The sequence below is a fragment of the Phoca vitulina genome, unplaced genomic scaffold (genome assembly GCF_004348235.1).
Source record: "Phoca vitulina isolate PV1807 unplaced genomic scaffold, GSC_HSeal_1.0 scaffold6, whole genome shotgun sequence".
Classification (NCBI taxonomy): domain Eukaryota; kingdom Metazoa; phylum Chordata; class Mammalia; order Carnivora; family Phocidae; genus Phoca; species Phoca vitulina.
The window spans coordinates 66,414,032-66,432,932 of NW_022589709.1; positions in this window are offsets into that span (position 1 = coordinate 66,414,032).

Sequence of the window (18,901 nt, forward strand, 5' to 3'; positions counted from 1 at the left end):
CTAGATAGCCTGAATTTGTTCCCAGGAAGAAAATTCTATTGTCTTGTGCCATTACTTATTTAGATCTATTTGTTAGAACAATTTAATCTACCATAAATAATACAATATAATTTTCTTTGTTCACTAATGCATTGTGATACTGCTTTCGATAGGAGAAGCAGACCCAAGAAGACTTCAGTATCAGCCAGGTTGGTGTTTGAATCTCAGTTCTTCCATTACTAGCTACATGACCTTTGGCAAGTTGTACACACTTTAGTCATCAGAAACATGGGGATTTTCTGTTGGAGCCTCCCCCTTCTCCTCTCACTGTTACTGCTACTTCGGTGTACATCATCCAGATTTCCATGCCAGCTACATCTCTCTGGCCTCTGAAGTCACTTTGCTGACTATATAGGCTGCTGGAAGTGGACCCCACACCCCTATCCTGAGCAGTCCTTAACCAATGATGAGTGTTGCAGTGGTGTACTGCAGACGGTTCTGCATCAGTTTATAAGAACCTGGAGGGCATGTGTCTTCCCAACTTCAAGTTCAGTGATGTCACATTGGTAGCTTAAAATTGACCATGATGAGTGTATTTACACCATGGGAATTATTAGCAAATGCTCCAAATCAGAACTCCCATCCTCTACCAGAGCTGTTGGTTAAACACTGATCAACATACCAGAATTTCTTATCCTTGGGGTGAGATAATTCAGGAGTGTGCTCCACAATGATTTCCAGATTTTTTCCCCCAGCAGGATTGAACTCCAGTTACACTTAGTGATTGCCAGCTTGGAAATACAACCTTTATTAGCTGTCTTTACTGTCTCAGTTCTCCACTCCCCTGCATTCCCCTCTCATACAACTATTTGCATTAAAATCCTGTCTCAACGTCTGGTTTTAGGGGAACTCAAACTAGGACAGGGGCTAGCAATAAATAAAGTTGAAATTATGTAAAGTGCAGAGCACTTAGCTGGTGCTCCACAAATATTAACAGTTCCCTGTACTGAAATAATATATGACTAAAACCAACTGAGCAGAATTATTATCAGTTAATTAACCATAATAGGAATTGGAAGAATGCATTTAAAACTCAGTTGGCCGAAATATATAAATCACCTCCAAAGACTTTTATTTATTTATTTACTTACTTACTTACTTACTTGCTTACTTACTTACTTACTTACTTACTTACTTACTTACTTACTTACTGGTGGGCAGCAAAGCAAAGTTTATTGAGCGATAGCAAAGTGATAGTACAAAGCTCCCAAGGAGAGAGGGGACCCCAAAGGGGTTGCCCTCCAATGACTTTTTAAAACTTTCATTATTTTAAATGGTTTTATCATACAAAAAGAAACTATACATGTGAAAACTAAGGAAAATCTCTCACATATCCAAGGAGACAAAGAGAATTCAGGAATGCAGTCATCTCCAAGCTCCCTTTACATGCTGGTAGCTATAGGCTTCTAATAAATTTAAAGTCTCTGACCCCTTTATTCATTGATCTTGATTTTTCCCTAGCAACTGTCAGTTTTGTCTTATTTTGTTTTTTATTTTATATTCTTATCTTGACCTCGTATCTTATGTCACCTTTGACCGGTGAGGTGTGCCAGGATCCCAGGATCCCAAGTATTCTATATTTACAATTGTAATTTTGGAGCCATTAGAAAGCTCTTTCAAGAGGTCGCCATTACAAAGCTATAACGGCTCTAAAAATACAGGTATCCCCCGCTTTTCAAAAGTTCTCCTTACAGCTCTTTGCTTTTGTGGAAGACCTACATCGGTACCTATTTTCACTAACCAAAAGAAATATGAACTCAGACACAATTCTCAGCATCTCAGCATCAAGCCGCCATAGCTTTGAACTGTGTCTGTGAGCTTCTGTGCCTTATCTCGATTTATTTTGGCATCTGTTAGAAAGACGTGTCATCAGGTATCAGAAAAGCCTGAGAGGTTATTATTATTATTATTATTTGCATCAGGGAATGCTCAAAAACTTCTCCATATAAATTAATGGTTGTTACTTTGTTTTTGTATAGCAGGGGAAACCTCTAGTCCTTTGTGATGTCTCTATGGTGATATTATGAATAACATTTCTTATCTTATTATATTTCAATAGTAAATGGGCTCTTATCAGACACAAGGACTGAGGATGTTTTGGAAAAGCTAAATGATAGTTTCTGAAGAAAGGAGAGCATAATTTAGTAAGAAAAACACCAAACCCAGAGTCAGGAGTTCCAGATTATCGCTCCCTCTGTCTGTGTCATATTGGGTGAGTCATTCAGTCATTTCCCTTCCCTGGATTTTCATTTTCAAAGGATCCTGAACAAGATGTATTTAACATCTATTTCAGCGCTAACATTTTATGAAAGTCTAACATTTTATCAGAGACTGACACATATGGACAAAGGCCCCAATTCAAATTACGGACCCATCATTTGCTAGTGCCGTCTTAATATGTCAAGGGCTATAAGACAGTAGGAAAAGACTTCTGCTCATGTTATATGCTTGTTATTGTCTCTGTTGTATCAATTACTGTGTAAAAATCAGAAAGTACTACCTTCATCTGGGGAAAAAAGGGGCAATGAAGTGTTTTTCCTTAGGGTTTTAATGTTAGAAGAAATGATAGATTCCTGATTATGGTTTACTTGCTGATGTTTTAAAGTGTTTTTTATATGTAACTTACTATTATTCAGACTTGCAAATTATAACAGTGAGATCTATTTCTTTTCCCTATAACAATGACAAGAATTAAAAAGGCAGGCAGTGCCTGATGTGACTGAGGATAAGAAAAAACAGTCACCAATGATAGGATTTAATCTGTATCTATGTTAACTGAAGTCCCCCCAAAAGCAGAGACTGAGACAGGGGCACAGGAGTCAGGGAGTGAAAAGGGAAGGGTAAAGCCAGTCCAAGGGAGCCTTTTCTAGCTGGTCACCACCGTTGTAGGCAGTCTGGACTGGCTCCCTCAGGGACCTTCTGAGGAGCTCTGTGGATCATGCCCCACAGTTGCCCACCTGAAGAATGGGGGAGGGGAAGGAAGCATTTACCCACCAGCTCCTGTCATCATTGGGTAAGAGTTGCACCAAGAAGTGTTGTGGGCCTTTCACATTTCAAGGTATGCACATGTGCAAAAGCTGATCAATGTCCCCAGGCATCCGTCACACAGCCTTGAGAGACCCTGGGGAGAAATGAGAGATGATGAGGTCAGGCCGGAATGTCTGCGCTGCAGACAGCTGCACAAAGCTGCAGCAGTAACGGAAATCAAAGGTGGTTGAGATGCGAGGTGGGCATAGGAGGCATCCAGTGCAGAAGCATAGAGGGCAATGGGAAATACCTTCCAAAATTTTCAATACAACTCTGCTTTGAAGCAGCACAGTTTTCTATGCTGCAGAGAACCATTTCTATTCTATGGAAAACGGAGAATGTCCTTTATAGCGGTGTTTATATTCATGACAGAGTAACAGTGCACCAGGTGCCAATTAGTAGTGGTTAGATTTTTAAAAATTATGCTACCATATATATATATATATATATATATATATATATATATATATACACAATAGAATATTATGCAGCCATCGAAAGGAATGAGATCTTGCCATTTGCAACGACGTGGATGGAACTGGAGGGTGTTATGCTGAGCAAAATAAGTCAATCAGAGAAAGACATGTATCATTATGACCTCACTGATATGAGGAATTCTTAATCTCAGGAAACAAACTGAAGGTGCCTGGAGGGGTGGGGGGTGGGAGGGATGGGGTGGCTGGGTGATAGACATTGGGGAGGGTATGTGCTATGGTGAGTGCTGTGAATTGTGTAAGACTGTTGAATCACAGACCTGTACCTCTGAAACAAATAATATATTATATGTTAAAAAAAAAGAAGAAGAAGAAGAAGATAGTAGGAACGGAAAAATGAAGTGGGGGAATCGGAGGGGGAGATGAACCCTGAGAGACTATGGACTCTGAGAAACAAACTGAGGGTTCTAGAGGGGAAGGGGGTGGGGGGGATGGGTTAGCCTGGTGATGGGTATTAAAGAGGGCACATACTGGGCGCCTGGGTGGCTCAGTTGGTTAAGCGACTGCCTTCGGCTCAGGTCATGATCCTGGAGTCCCGGGATCGAGTCCCGCATCGGGCTCCCTGCTCAGCAGGGAGTCTGCTTCTCCCTCTGACCCTCCCCCCTCTCATGTGCTCTCTCTCTCCTCTCATCCTCTCTCAAATAAATAAATAAAATCTTTAAAAAAAAGAAAAAAAAAGAGGGCACATACTGAATGGAGCACTGGGTGTTATACGCAAACAATGAATCATGGAACACTACATCAAAAACTAATGATATAATGTATGGTGATTAACATAACATAATAAAAAAATTACACTATCTAAGTGAATATTCACTCATGGAGAAGAGTGAAATAACTCGTTGTACCTATTTATTGTATTGACAAAGAAAGATGTCTAAAATGTAGTGAAGTGCAAAAGCAAGTAGCAGAATAGAATAAAATTCTATTTTTGTAAAGCCTGTACTTATATTATTATGTATATTATATATAATGTTAATGTCATATGACAAATTTTTATATATTTCAAATACATATAAGATGGTTCATAGCAACTCTTGTGAGTTGGAGGAAAGAACTTTCACTTTTTACTTCTATGTTGTTTGTCCATCTTAAAACAGACATGGATCTTTTTTCAATAATAAATTCAAATAATACTTACAAATATCAAATAATAAATCTTTCAAAAAAGTATGCCTTATTATCAGTGATTTTGTTTTGGCTAAGTTTTAGTTAGAGTCCTATACCTTGCCTAACTTTTGAAAATAAAAGTGTTTCTATAACAAGTCCACTAATTCACATACATTATGAAGTTTACATTTTGGGTAGAGGAATAGTCATTATTTGATAGACATTAAATGCTAGAATGCCAGGTTCCCTTTTGGAAACATAAAACTTTACTGACTTATTTTCCCCAAACCCTAGTGGTGAAACTTGGTTGGTTACAAAGCCTTTGCTCTTCAGTCTGAAATTACAACGCTGAAGGCCAATCCTTGCCATATATTCAGTGTATGCTGTGGACAGCATGTTTTTCAGCATACTAAGTAACTAAATAAAGTGTTTTTTGCTAACTTAAAAAAAAAACCTAAAAACGAAATACAACTCATGAGATGGGGGAAACAATCTTCAGTTTTGGACTTAGTTTAGTGCTTCTCTGCACTTCCTTGGAGGACACCTATCACTGACTTCCATCTCTAATTAAATTACAAAGAAAAATAATTTCTGAGATGAAAAAGCATCATTGAATCAACAGCTCTAAAACACAGGCCATCTCTCTGGAGAGCCCTCCCCTTCACACATTTTATTGGCAATTCCAGGATACATCAGTTGCTTCAGATGATTCTTGGCAGAGAATCTGCTGGACCAAGCTGCAGGAGAACATGACAAGATGAAGAAGCTAAGCAGAGGAATTTACTCTGCTCAGTTTGTAGACTACAAAGCAAATCAGGTCATATCCCCGTCTGAGAGAGAGGCAAAGGTGAACTAACAATGGGTTTTCTTTGAGAAGCACTCCAAATGGTGGCAAAATCACAGAACTCTCTTCTTTATTGCTAAAGAGATCAGTGTAATAGGCATTACTGTTCCAGCTTATTAGTATATATGAAAACATTGGAATGCCAACTTATTTTAAGACAAGAAAACACCGGACTAGGCAGAGTAAGACCATGGAAACAAACTTTTTGTCTTATTTTAAATAACTTTTCATATTGCAGAGGGTCTCAAAGTTACATTTTAAAAATTCATCTCCTTCTTTGGAAATAAGATATTGATAAAGTGAAGTGAACTAATTTGAAGAGTTAGGTTTTTAAAATGTTTCAATTATTAAAATGATCAGGGATGGAAATGATATAGAAATATCAGTGGAGATCAAAAGCTTCTGAAATATAAGAACATTTCTAAGCTGATTTTTAAATTGCCAGATTTTCCTTAAAGCAATTCTTTATCTTCCTGAAACAGTGGACCATATGTTGGAACTTCGGTTGTGTATTGAGGATTGAGGAGACCCAGGACATTTGCATTTTTCTATTCTCCAACTGCTTTGCAGGCTTGTTGGCTAGGGCCAGTGTTCCTCACTGCACTTTCAGGCCCAGGCCCAGCTCTGCCTATTCATGTGACAGTTACTGATCATCGGGTCTGGCAGGAGGGAAAGGGTTGCTCCCAAACAGTCTGGCCTGTCTCATACTGGAGCTGTCAGCCTCCTTTGAAGCTGAGCATATGTTCAGAGTGGCCCCTTCTAACTCAGGTGATTTTTGGCTTCTTCACGTGTATCTCTTCCCTTTTCCTTGGATTCTATTTTCATTTCATTTGAAGGGAAGTATCCCAGCATCCGTCATAACTTTTCAATTTAATCTAATCAACAATAATAAGGTCAGCTCAGGTAACTGCCAAGAGGCTATCATTGAGGAGAGGATGGCATAAAATCATCATCAGCTGAGTTCTCTGTGAAATGCTGCAGCTGTCCTTAACCAGGGGAATTAATGCCTCCTTTACCAAGGTACACGCTGTGAGTTTGCTAATACCTAAAAGTCAATCTTAATCCTTTATATTGACATTGTAACATTTAATATTCCTATTATTTTTGCTTGTATCTCTGTACTTTGCCAAAAATGAGTTGATTATTTTTAAGAGAAGAGGAATACTACATAATCCAGAAAACAAAATAAGTAGATTAAAATTATTGGTGGAAATCCTAAAATTAAGGATAAGTTCATTCATGACAATGAAAAATGTAGGATTCGATTCAACCAACATTTGCTCGGGGCCCCTGTCTGTCAGGTGTTTTTGTGTACTGTTGCCCACTTAATTCTTCCACAGGTCTTTTTGGAGACAGAAATAGTTCTCCCTGTTTTACAGACTTGGAAATGGAATCATAGGAAGTTTTTTTTTTTTTTTTTTTATCCTGCTGCAAATCACTTAGCTGGAAAATTGGCACAATAGGATGCTAACTCTAAATTTGGTCTTCTAACCATAATACATCACTGCTTCCAGGAAGAATAAATGTACTCTTTGTGTAACAATCAGGCATCTCTAATCAGTCAACAAATGTTTATCAAGTGCCTATCAGGTACCAGGCACTTGAAGGTTTTCTGTGTAATGATTGTGTAATCACTCATGGTCCTCAACCAGGCCTATCTTGAGCAGTAGCACAAAATTTCCTAGCAGGTCACTGGGGTTAAAAGTTTAGTGGGTGGTAAAAGTAACAAAATTTCTTTTAATGACACTGAGTAACTCAAACAAGGACCATGACCGTCATTTCAGCTCATTAGCATTATGTTCTAACTCATTTGAGTTATCAGGCTCTCCAAGATGGGCCTGGAATTCCATAACAGATTCTTAGGTATTTCAGTAGAATGATCCAACACACACACTAGGTGTTCAGGATACTCACATACTGATGTAACACTCTCAGTTTTGTATTTTTTCAGTTTTGCAAATTGAGTACTTCACGTTTACCTTCTTAGTAAGTCTATTTCAAAGTTCAGCTCTTCATCTTCTTCTTCTAAAGATGCTCACATGGGGAGCCTGGGTGGCTCAGTCATTAAGCGTCTGCCTTTGGCTCAGGTCATGATCCCAGGGTCCTGGGATCGAGTCCCACATCGGGCTCCCTGCTCGGCAGGAAGCCTGCTTCTCCCTCCCCCACTCCCCCTGCTTGTGTTCCCTCTCTCGCTGTGTCTCTCTCTGTCACATAAATAAATAAAATCTTTAAAATAAAATAAAATAAAGATGCTCACATGGATAACAAAGGAAAAAATATCTACCAAAGATGCCAAGAAAACACTTTGCTTTATAAAGGCCTCATAACTGAAGGAATGCTAATCACATGTTCTCCCTAAATTGAGTTTTGGGCTGACTTCAATATGGAAAGCTCCAGTAAGAAAGGGTGAGTCCCAGAAATTTGCAAGTACTTGAAAACAGATAAGATTTTATTTATTCTTCATCTTTGATTCTAATCTTTTCTATTATAATCCAGTAGGGCTGACACAAGTCCAATGGGGATAGATACATGGAGATGGATAAAAACAAACAAAACATTAGCTGGTCATCAGTGAACAATAGCAGATAAAAATATCATTGTTCTTCAACTCTTAATTTTACAAAAGCCTTTGGGTGAAATGTTACCTCTATTTCCTGAAGTGCTTCTCTTTACCAAGTAATTAAAATTTTAATTGAACTCAAAAGGGCAGAAGAGGCCCTCAGCATTTTACACTTGAAGTATAATCAGCATCTAATTTGTTTAAATGCATGGCCAAATGATGAGACATTATACAATAGCATATGGCGTATGTTTTTATCATTTTCCCCTCTAATATTTCTATGTCACTGAATTAGAAACAATATCATTAAATAGTGGTTTTAGGCAGATGACCTGAAAGCCCAGTTAGAACAACCCAAGTCTGGTTTTTCTTAAAATGATGATAAATTACTGTTGCTGCACTTGAAAACTCAGAAGTATCTTATGGTCAATTCTGCCTTTTCCTACCCATCACAAGGGAAAAAGAAAAGGCATCTTTTCTACCCCATCTGTACATTCTTATTGCCAGCATGATACCCTTTAGGAAACCTCTAGGTTTCTGACAGGCCAGAAGAGAAAGTGAATAGCTTAAGATGGTATTTGGTTTACTAGTGGAACAAGGGAGAGAGCAATTCTTACGGGCAGCAGATATCCAGCTCTGGCAGCAGAAGTTTAAACCAGTAGGTTTGGTAGAGGAAAAGAAAGGGCTCCTTTAGCAAGGCATCTGTGACCAAGGCATCTCCCTCTTCCCAGCCTTTTAACTAGCTTCTCGGTGACCCATCAGGCCAGGGCTGCCATACTAGCAATTTGGAGCTGCAAGATCTCCCTACAGTCCATAAACAGGATTTACAGTAGATAGAACATTCCCTTGCAGTGGGGAATTATATCCTGGAGTACGGAGTTGGAACCGGGGTGCTTTCCAAGGCACCGGCCCCTCTCTGGGGGGGCGAACCCTTTCCAGGGTGCCCTGCCTTTCGTGAAGAAAAGAGAACGCTCCCTGGGGCTCCCACCGGCTTCTCCAGGATCTGAGTTGGAATTATATCCATTATTTTCTCCAAAACAGTATTAAGCATGTTAGTTTGGTACTGTAGGACTATTAATCTTGTACTATATATTGGAAGTTACAACAGGTTTTCTGTTCCAAGATTTTCTAAACTGCAGGTCAAAACCAATTAAATGATTAGGAAATCATGTTGTCGGGTTGTAACCATTATCAAAAAAGAATCAAATATGATAGAAAATATCAGAGTGCATTGCCTGGAGTAAGGGCAACATGAATCTTTTATCTGTGTGTGTGTGTGCGTGTGTATGTGTTCATGTAGTTACACTGTAAAGTGTATTCCTTACCATGGGTTGCAGTAAGTAGGATTCAAGATCATTGTGGTGGGGACTGTAGGACCTAACCTACATTTATACATTTCAGTTCTATGTGTTGAATCAGGCCCATGTAGCAAAAGTCAATTCATTGACGATGAGTGAATTTGCCACAAGTCAATTCACTGAAAATCCATTCCATGAATGATTTATTTACGGACTCATTACTTCCTTGCCTTACTGGGGACTTTTCCTATATTCTAGTTTCCTTAAAGCTTTGCTATAGTCCTGTAGCTAGAGATTTGTTAGACTTGTCAAAGTATCAATTTTGGTTACCAGTCGCACAGTTTAGGTTCCTCTGTCCCTTCTGCCCCTGGCCATGTGGATAGCTTGTATGGTAACACAGCTGTGATGAATTTTCTGGTAAATTTCAGCAAACTTGTCATTTGGCAAATTAATCATTTGGTATATTGACCTATAGCAAACTGACCTATGACCCATTCGTATCATTTCTACTTAGGAAATTCTTTTCCACTCATTTCCATTCACAAGGATCTCTGTTCTCTGGTTGCTTGAACATTCTCTCTCTGAATCATACTGTACATTGTGATATGCTGTGCTATTCTCTATTTATACCACATCACAGTGTCATACCATACTGCTAAGAACATATGACATACATATGTGAATGTAGACTTGGAGCAAGACCACTGGGTTTGAACCTGATTCTGCAACTTAGTAGCTATGTAACTGTGAATAAAGTACTTAATCTCCAGGTACACTGGTTCCCTCCTCTAAAATGGGCATAATAGTGGAACCTACCTTATGGGGTCAGTGAGAGGGGTGAATGAGTTAAAACATAAAGCACTTAAAATAGTATCTGGACCACAGAAAGTACTACATAGGTGTTAGCTGTTCTATTTCTATATAAAATAACATATATAAAGTACTTAAAAATAAAGTAACTTTAGATTCACAGATTTGGATTTCTTTTTACTTACCAGCTTCCAACATTTAAAAACCTGTCTTTTCTACCTTACATCATCAATTAACCATGGATTGTTTGTAGAGAATCTATAATATCCCTAGCTATGTGGAACCAAGAAAGCATTCAAAAGTAATATAAAGAAAACGAGTTTATAGTGTTGTTAAAAAATGATGATATGAACATGAAGCTGTTCATGAGGATGACAGTCCTGTACAAACAGGTGCTAAATTCTACAATTACATAATTAGAAAACATCAGAGTGTATAATGATGTACTGATCTTAAGAGGTGGACAATATGTGCAAAATAATATAGTTTATTTTCCTCTAGGTACACACTGTTCTGCCAATAAACTGAGATTTCGGCCATCTCAGTGTTTCTCCTCCACATTCAGGCACTAATTCCTAAGAATTTTCCCAAGAAGGGGCACCTGGGTGGCTCAGTCAGTTGAGCGTCCGACTCTTGATTTCAGCTCAGGTCATGATCTCAGGGCTGTGAGATCGATGCCCCACGTCGGGCTCTGCGCTCAGCACAGAGTCTGCTTGAGATTATCTCTCTCCTCTCCCTCTGCTCATCCCCCTGCTTGTGCTAAATAAATAAATAAACAAATAAATAAATAAAATGTAAAAAAAAAAAAGAATTTTCCTAAGAAACTTCTTTCAAAAAATTCTCTCCCACTTTCCCCCCGTTTCCATCCTTTCTTTCAGAGTTCAGTTGTTCCTGGATTGTTGTTGTTTACTGATTTATTTTCCAAGCTCCTCTCCCCTCCTCCTCCTCTTTTTTTTTAACTTTATCAATAAAAATTATTAAAGGAATCAAATAGTTCCACGAGTTTTGTTATAAAAGCGGTGGTTCTCTACCTCCCTTTCACTACTCCCCCTTCCTCAGAGGCACCCGCGTCGATGGTGTCCGGCAATGGCTGGCCCTGGTCTCAGGGTTGGTTGCAGGGCCAGTGTGGTGGCACCAGGGAACCGTACTCCTCAAGACACAAAAATAGTCAACAGAGATAGCCTAATGCCTGGTGAGGGAGGGTCTGTTTGTTTTTAAATTCAAATTTACACTCTACTCTGCTGAGGGAGTGAAACCAAGTTTATATTTTGTCAATTCCTAAAGTTGTGTGTGGAAACTTAGGTGAAAAAGGGTAAGATAAATCCCTCTCTCTATATATGTGCATCTATCACAGTATCATTTGCATACATTAAAAATAAATGCACACTCCTGTGTCATTATGACTCATGCTTGTCTCTGTGTGCATGTTTAGTATACACATGCTTTAAAAAATATATCCCAAAAGCCTATTATTAAGATATTTACTCAGTTTCAATTTGAGCGGTTCAACTGGAATCGTCAGAGATAGAGCACTTGTTCAAAAAGTCTCGAGAGTTTTAAAAAACAATGCAAAGAGATGAGACCTGGTCTGAGAAACTTTGAGGGAGAAGGAAGAATTGCCAACCTCACAGATGGGCTTTGTTTGGAAACATTGCCTTAGTCAGTTTCAGCAAGAGGAGCCTTGACTTTAATCAACCCAGAGAAGAGAAGGGCAGGACACCTCCACAAAGAGGAACAGGCAGTTTTACATGGAATTATCACTAGGACTTTGTTTCAAAATCGATTATAAAAAGGATATGTGGAGAAAAATGAAGTAAATTTTAAAATATATGCACCAAAACGATCTTAAAAAAGAATAAAATTGAAATACACTTCCTGATTTCAAAACTTACTATAAAGCAACAATAATCAAGATATTATGGTACTGGCGTATGGAACAGACATACAGATCAGTGGAATGAACTGACAATCCAGAAATAACCCCTCATATTTATGGTAAATTGATTTTTGACACAAGTGCTAAGACAATTAGATGGAGGAAAGAATAGAGTTTTTGGACAAATGGTTCTGGGACAACCAACTAGCCACATGCAAAAGAATGAAGTTGGATCCATACCTCACAGCATATATAAAAATTGACTCAAGGCCAAGTGTAAGGGGAGGCCAAGTGTAAGAGGTAGAATAAAATTCCTGGAAGATAACATAGGAGTAAATCTTTGTGACCTTGTATTTCATAATCATTTTCTTAGATATGACATTGAAAGCACAAGCAGCAAAAGAAGAAATTAGACTTCATCAAAATGAGTTACTTTTTTGTTTCACAGGATACTATAAAAAAATTGATGAGACAACCCTGATAAGGAAATTGTATCTAGAATATATAAAGATTTCTTACAGCACAATAATAAAAAGACCAATAACCCAATTTAGAAACAGACTAAGGATTGGATAGACACTTCTCCAAAGAAGATATACAAGTGGTCAATGAAAAGATGCCTAACAGTAACTATGGGGCAAATGCAAATCAAAGGCACACTGAGAGGATGCCTGGCGGGTTGGGGGGGGGGAGGGGCGGGTAAAGCCTGCGACTCTTGATCTCAGGATTGTGAGTTTGAGCCCCACGTTGGTTGTAGAGATTACTTAAAAATAAAATCTTAAAAAAAAAGCACAAAGAAATACCACTTTATACCCATTGATGGTTATAATAAAAAAGACGGAAAATAACAAATGTTGATGAGGTTGTGGAAAAATTGCTGTGGGAATGTAAAATGGTGCAGCCACTTTGAAAAAGTTTGGCAGCTCCTCAAAATGCTAAAGGTAGAGTTACCATCTAACCCTGCAGTTCCACTCCTAGGTATATATCCAAGAGAATTGAAAACATAGTCTATACAGAACTTGTACATGAGCGTTCATAGTGGCATTATCCATAATAGCCCAAATGTTCATCAATTGATGAATAGGTAAAACAAAATATGTCCATATGATGAAATATTAGCCAGCCATAAAAAGAGTACTCATTCATGCTACAACATGGATAAACTTTGAAAACATTATGCTTAGCAAAAGAAGTCAGACCGAAAGGCCACACATTTTATGATTCCACTTACATGAAATGTCTGGAAGAGGCAAGTCTATAGAGAAAGAAAGCTGACTAATTAGTGGTTGCCAGGGGCTGGGCAGAGGTGGGATGAGGAGTAACTCCTTAATGGGTGCCATTTCTTTTGGGGACAATAAAAATATTGTAAAGTTGACTAGTGATGGTTGCACAACTCTGTGAGTATACTAAAAACCATTTATTTGTACACTTTAAATGGGTGAATTGTATGGTATGTGAAGTTTGTCTTGATAAAGCTGTTAAAAAATACATGCAGACAAAACAATATCCATTTTGTAAGAACACATGCAAATGTAGCCATACATGTTCAACAGATCAAATATGTCAGAATGGCTAGCTGTGAGGGAAGAGGGAAAAGGCAGTGAAACATGGGGATAAAAGGGAATAAATAAATAAACTAAAACAAAATAAGAAAGGGGCATTGCGTGGTCCATGATAGTGTGCATGAACCAAGGTGTATGATTAAATCAGCCATCTACACCTATGTTTAAAAAAGAGAAAAGAGAATTTTAAAAATTGAGTTTAATGGCACCATATTTTCAATAATTCAAGTGGTAGATGTTTTTGGTCTTCCTAAGATTACCCACTGGCCCTACCTTTAATCTGCAAATAGTTTTGACTCGAGGGTTTGGTTTTAATATTTGAGCAAGGGAACCCTCTTGCCTAACTGGTCTGTGACTTGCCTGTCCTTCAGTATTTCTTGGTTAAATAATGAAATTTTCATGTACAAAATATTGTGTAATGATTTCTTCCATTTATGAAAGCATTACTTTTATTTAGAGTGTATGTCACTGACTGGACCACTGGTCATAAACTGCTTTCTGTCTGTTTTTGTGTTATTTTCATATATTGAATTTGTGTTTTTTTAAAAAATTTCATTTATTTATTTGAGGAGAGCAAGCATGAGGGAGAGGCAGAGGAAGAAGTAGACTCTTTGCTGAGCAGAAAGTCTGATGCGGGGCTCAATCCCAGGACCCTGAGATCATGACCTAAGCTGAAGGCAGATGCTTGAACGACTGAGCCACCCAGGCGCCCCTTGAATTTATGTTTTAATGTACTTAAATGTTTTCTTTCTGACCAAATTATAAATCTCTTAGGGCAAAACTTATACTTTATGCTCTTTTATGTTTCACACATGATTCTTTTTGTGTAATAGGGACTCAATAACACTGATTAATTGACAGATTGATAGTGTTCCTGGATTTACCAAATCACAGTTTTAAAAAGAGAAAAGAAAAAAAGACTTAAAAAAATGTTTCAAGTGGTATTTTACTATACTATTGTGTATGATTCCTTTGGTGAATTTCTTTCTAAAAATCAGTATATAGACCTATTTAGATTTATGTGACTTTTAACATAAATGCTTTTTAATGTCTTTACATAACTGGAAAACAAGTGACTTGTTATAATTTGCAATTAACAAATGAACATTCATCCATTACCTAGTTGGGTATTGTATAGAAAATCATAGAGAGTCCCTGCCCTTATTGAGTTTGCTAAATAAGTTTATAAAAATATAAAGCCCTTTAGTAAGATTACATGGGTTTAAGATTAACTGTGTTAAAGCTGTACATACTTCTTGCAATCAAACCTATTTTTGAAACCTGAGTGTGCATATTCCCAAATGACCTTTATTTCCGGAGATCTGTAGCGCTGACTGGGAAAGACATCTCAGCTGTCTCATATTAGTGATCGCACCATAGCAAACACAACAAAAGCTATCCCGAAGCTGAGCAGTATGGTCTTCTCAAAAAGGGGTTCATGTAGCATATTCAGAAGGTTGTAAGTCCAAATTCCACTGATGTCTTATATCTAGTTTTGTGGAAGAGGAGGGGAAATGAAAATTTCTATCTTAGGCTTCAGCCACGTGGTACTAATCATTTAAATATGTGAGTGTTTGCTGTTTCAGACTAGAACCTGAGTCCTGAAGCCAGTGAGAAAGCTTACAACCTCTAATAGCTTTTCCTAGTTGCTTAGAAGGTTTAAAGTAATGAGTTGCCTTAAAGGGCCCTTCAGTTTATTGATAACTGAGACAGTGTGGGATTAACCAACAGGTTATGACATGTTCAGGGCACCAGTAAGGCAAGGGCACCCTCTCCCTAAAAATAACCAAGTTAACTTTGACATTTTTCCAGAATTTCACATTTAAAAATGTAGAACTCTTAAAATTTTTTAAGTTTATTTTTTATCTATTTAATTTTTTATTGAACTGTAGTTGACGCACACTGTTAACATTAGTTTCAGATGTACAACACAGTGATCCGACCAGTTTATACATTATGCTATGCTCATCAGAAAGGAATTTGTTATTTTGGCATGCATGGGAGTTTTCTGTCATATTAAAATTTTGAATTATCAATGGAGTGGGGTGGGAGGACTCCATAATCTTTTCAATCTCCAAAGGGCACTGGCTGCAAGAAGCCATATACCGTATGTACAAAGTCAAGTGAAAATTCTCTAACACCCCATATGAAAAGTGGATAATCTAATTTTTGCAGGTGAAAGTAAGATAACGTTTTAGCAGCTGGGCATATGGAAGCTTTGTCCGACCGGGAAAAAATCCACTGAAATGAAGTCCTACATGTGCCTGAAAGTTTGTTATCCTGCTTCAAATAGCTGAGTATCTAAGTAAGTCACTCAAGTTCTCTAAAAAAATCCCTGAAGCACTAGACAGCCATTTCTAGCTTCATTTAAATAGTACACTCTAGATGGATCCATGATAAATTGTAGTCCTCTTTTCTTCCTTATAGCCTTCAAGTTTATTTTACACCAGATAAAGATACAGAAAATTCTCTTTGCCATTCACCCTGCTCCAAAACCAACTAAAAGTGTTTTATTTGTACATTTAAAAATTTTTCTTCACAATTTTATAGATATCTGATATTGCAGTGACAATTGAGAAAAGTAAAGTTTGTTCTTTTTAATCATTATTTTTTATTTTATTATGTTATATTAATCACCATACATTACATCATTAGTTTTTGATGTGATGTTCCATGATTCATTGTTTGCGTATAACACCCAGTGCTCCATTCAGTACAAGCCCTCTTTAATACCCATCACCAGGCTAACCCATCCCCCCACTCCCCTCCCCTCTAGAACCCTCCGTTTGTTTCTCAGAGTCCACAGTCTCTCATGGTTCATCTCCCCCTCCGATTCCCCCTCTTCATTTTTCCCTTCCTACTATCTTCTTCTTTTTCTTCTTCTTTTTTTTAACATATAATGTATTATTTGTTTCAGAGTCTTACACAATTCACAGTGGTCACCATAGCACATTATTATTATTAGTTTTTAAAGAATACTCTTCTCATATATGCTTGTAAATTTAGCTGATGACTTTCCTTGGAACAAAGTTTTAGGGACACAAATAAATGAAGCTTATAATATTTTATATCTTATAATTTTATGTTAAACCATATAAAATTACAAAATTGGTGGCAATTGTAGAGCTAGATTCTGTATAATATGTGCTAATATTTTGCTGCTCTTGCTTCACATATTTTTTTGAAGTAATAAAACATAACAAATAAACGTAAAGGCCTGCTTTTCCCATTCCCTTCCCTGAACCCCAAAGGAAATCACCATCCTGAAGTTGGTCTATATTTTTATGCTTTTACTGTATTTGTTTGTATTCATAAACAAAATATGATATTGTTTCATGGTTTGTAAAAATTTCCATAAATGTACCTTGAACTGTTTTGACATTTGCAATTCTTTCCGAGATTTACTTATGTTGATGCATGTGGAACTATTTCATATGTTATAAGACTCTATTGTGCTCCATTGTGTAAACATACTTTAATTTTTTAACCTATTGGCCTATCAATGAACATTTAGATAACTTCCATTTTTTCCCCTAAGATAAGGGATGCTAACCGGAATATCCTCATATAGATTTCCATTGAAGATGTGAATGAGGGACTCTAGATCAATTCTTAGAAGTAAAATTGCCAGTTTGTAGGATTTGTGCATTTTTTTAAAAAGATTTTATTTATTTATTTGAGAGAGGGAGAGAGAATGAGCAGTGGGGAGGGACAGAGGGAGAGAGAAAGAGAGAAACAGACTCCCCACTGAGGAGGAAGCCCGATGTGGGGCTTGATTCCAGGACCCGGGGATCATTACCGAGCTGAAGGCAGCCGTTTAACTGATTGAGCCACCCAGGTGCCCCATAAACATCTAATTTTAATGTGGTCAAAAATTTTTTGAAGTTTTAAAAGTATTATTTTTCATACTTATATCTTTAATCAGCATTGATTTAAATATGTGATATTGTGAGGTGAGGCCTGATTTATTGTTCCTCATTTATTGAGGCCTAATTTACTGTTCCATATGGAGAGCTAATTGGGATACTACACCTTTTCTTCCACAGATTTGTGAAGCTTTCTCTGTTACACATAAAGTTCTCATAGACACTGGACTTACTAATCTACTCCATTAATCTATTTATCTGCCACACTGATTTATCTCAAGTTTAATGTCTGAGAGGATCATATTTCTCTCTTTCTTCTTCTTCTTCTTCTTCAAAAACTTAGATATTCTTGCTTTTTATTCTTGTTTCTCCTCTTCTATATGTATTTTAGGATCCATTGTGAGTTCAATGAAAATACGTATGGGGATTTCGACTGGAGTTTGCATTGAATTTATAGGTTAGTTTGGGGGAGGATTGACCTCTTTATTTTTGGGGGACTTTATATCCATGAGATGATGTATCCTTTTATTTACTTAGTGTTCCTCACTCCCCTCATATTCAAAAGGAAGACTAATAACAGTACTTAGAGTTTTGGAGGGGGATTGAGAGTGTTAATTCACAAAGTGTAACTTGGAATAGTGTGCAGCCTATGGTAAGTATTCAATATTATTATGTGGTGCTGGGATTTTAGGAGATCAATTCTTTTTCTCTCCCAAATTGATCTATTGGAGATACATAAATGGTGATTAAAATATCACCTTTATTATTGGTAAAAGTGGTTAGGGAATGTTGCTTTAGATTGGTGAAGACGTTTTAAAAATGCTGTTAGGTGATGTTGGGGCTTCTCTGCTGGTCCCCTAAGCCACACTTAAGTAGGACTCTACTCGCTCTCTGCTCATTAAAACGAATAATATCTTTGACAGATGCTATCTTTGCTAAGTAGTTTAATAGTGATCCAATTCAGCAAAGATTTAGTAACACTATTGTGGACATTGTCCTGAAGAGGGAAAAATAAAGACAAGATAGGCACAGCTCTCAGAGTGAAATAACAAGTTTGATAGGTAGTGTTACAGAACAGTGGTAATTGTATCTGATTGCTGTAAGAAGCACCAAAGAACAACACTAATCAGCCTAAATAAAAAAAAATATATATAATATAATTATATATAAAATGTATATATAGTTAATATTAATATGTATAATTATATTATATATGTAATTATAACAAAGAAAGTCCAGAATTCAACTTCTATAAAATCATCTTGTATTTGAAAGCATATAAAGCAATATATAGCAAGAATGTATAACATATAAAGAATACAAAGCAATGAAAAAAAGACAAAATTGTATAGGTTGTAGATGGAACCCATTACATTACATTACGTATATCATTAGATTTGTTAAAGCAATTCCCA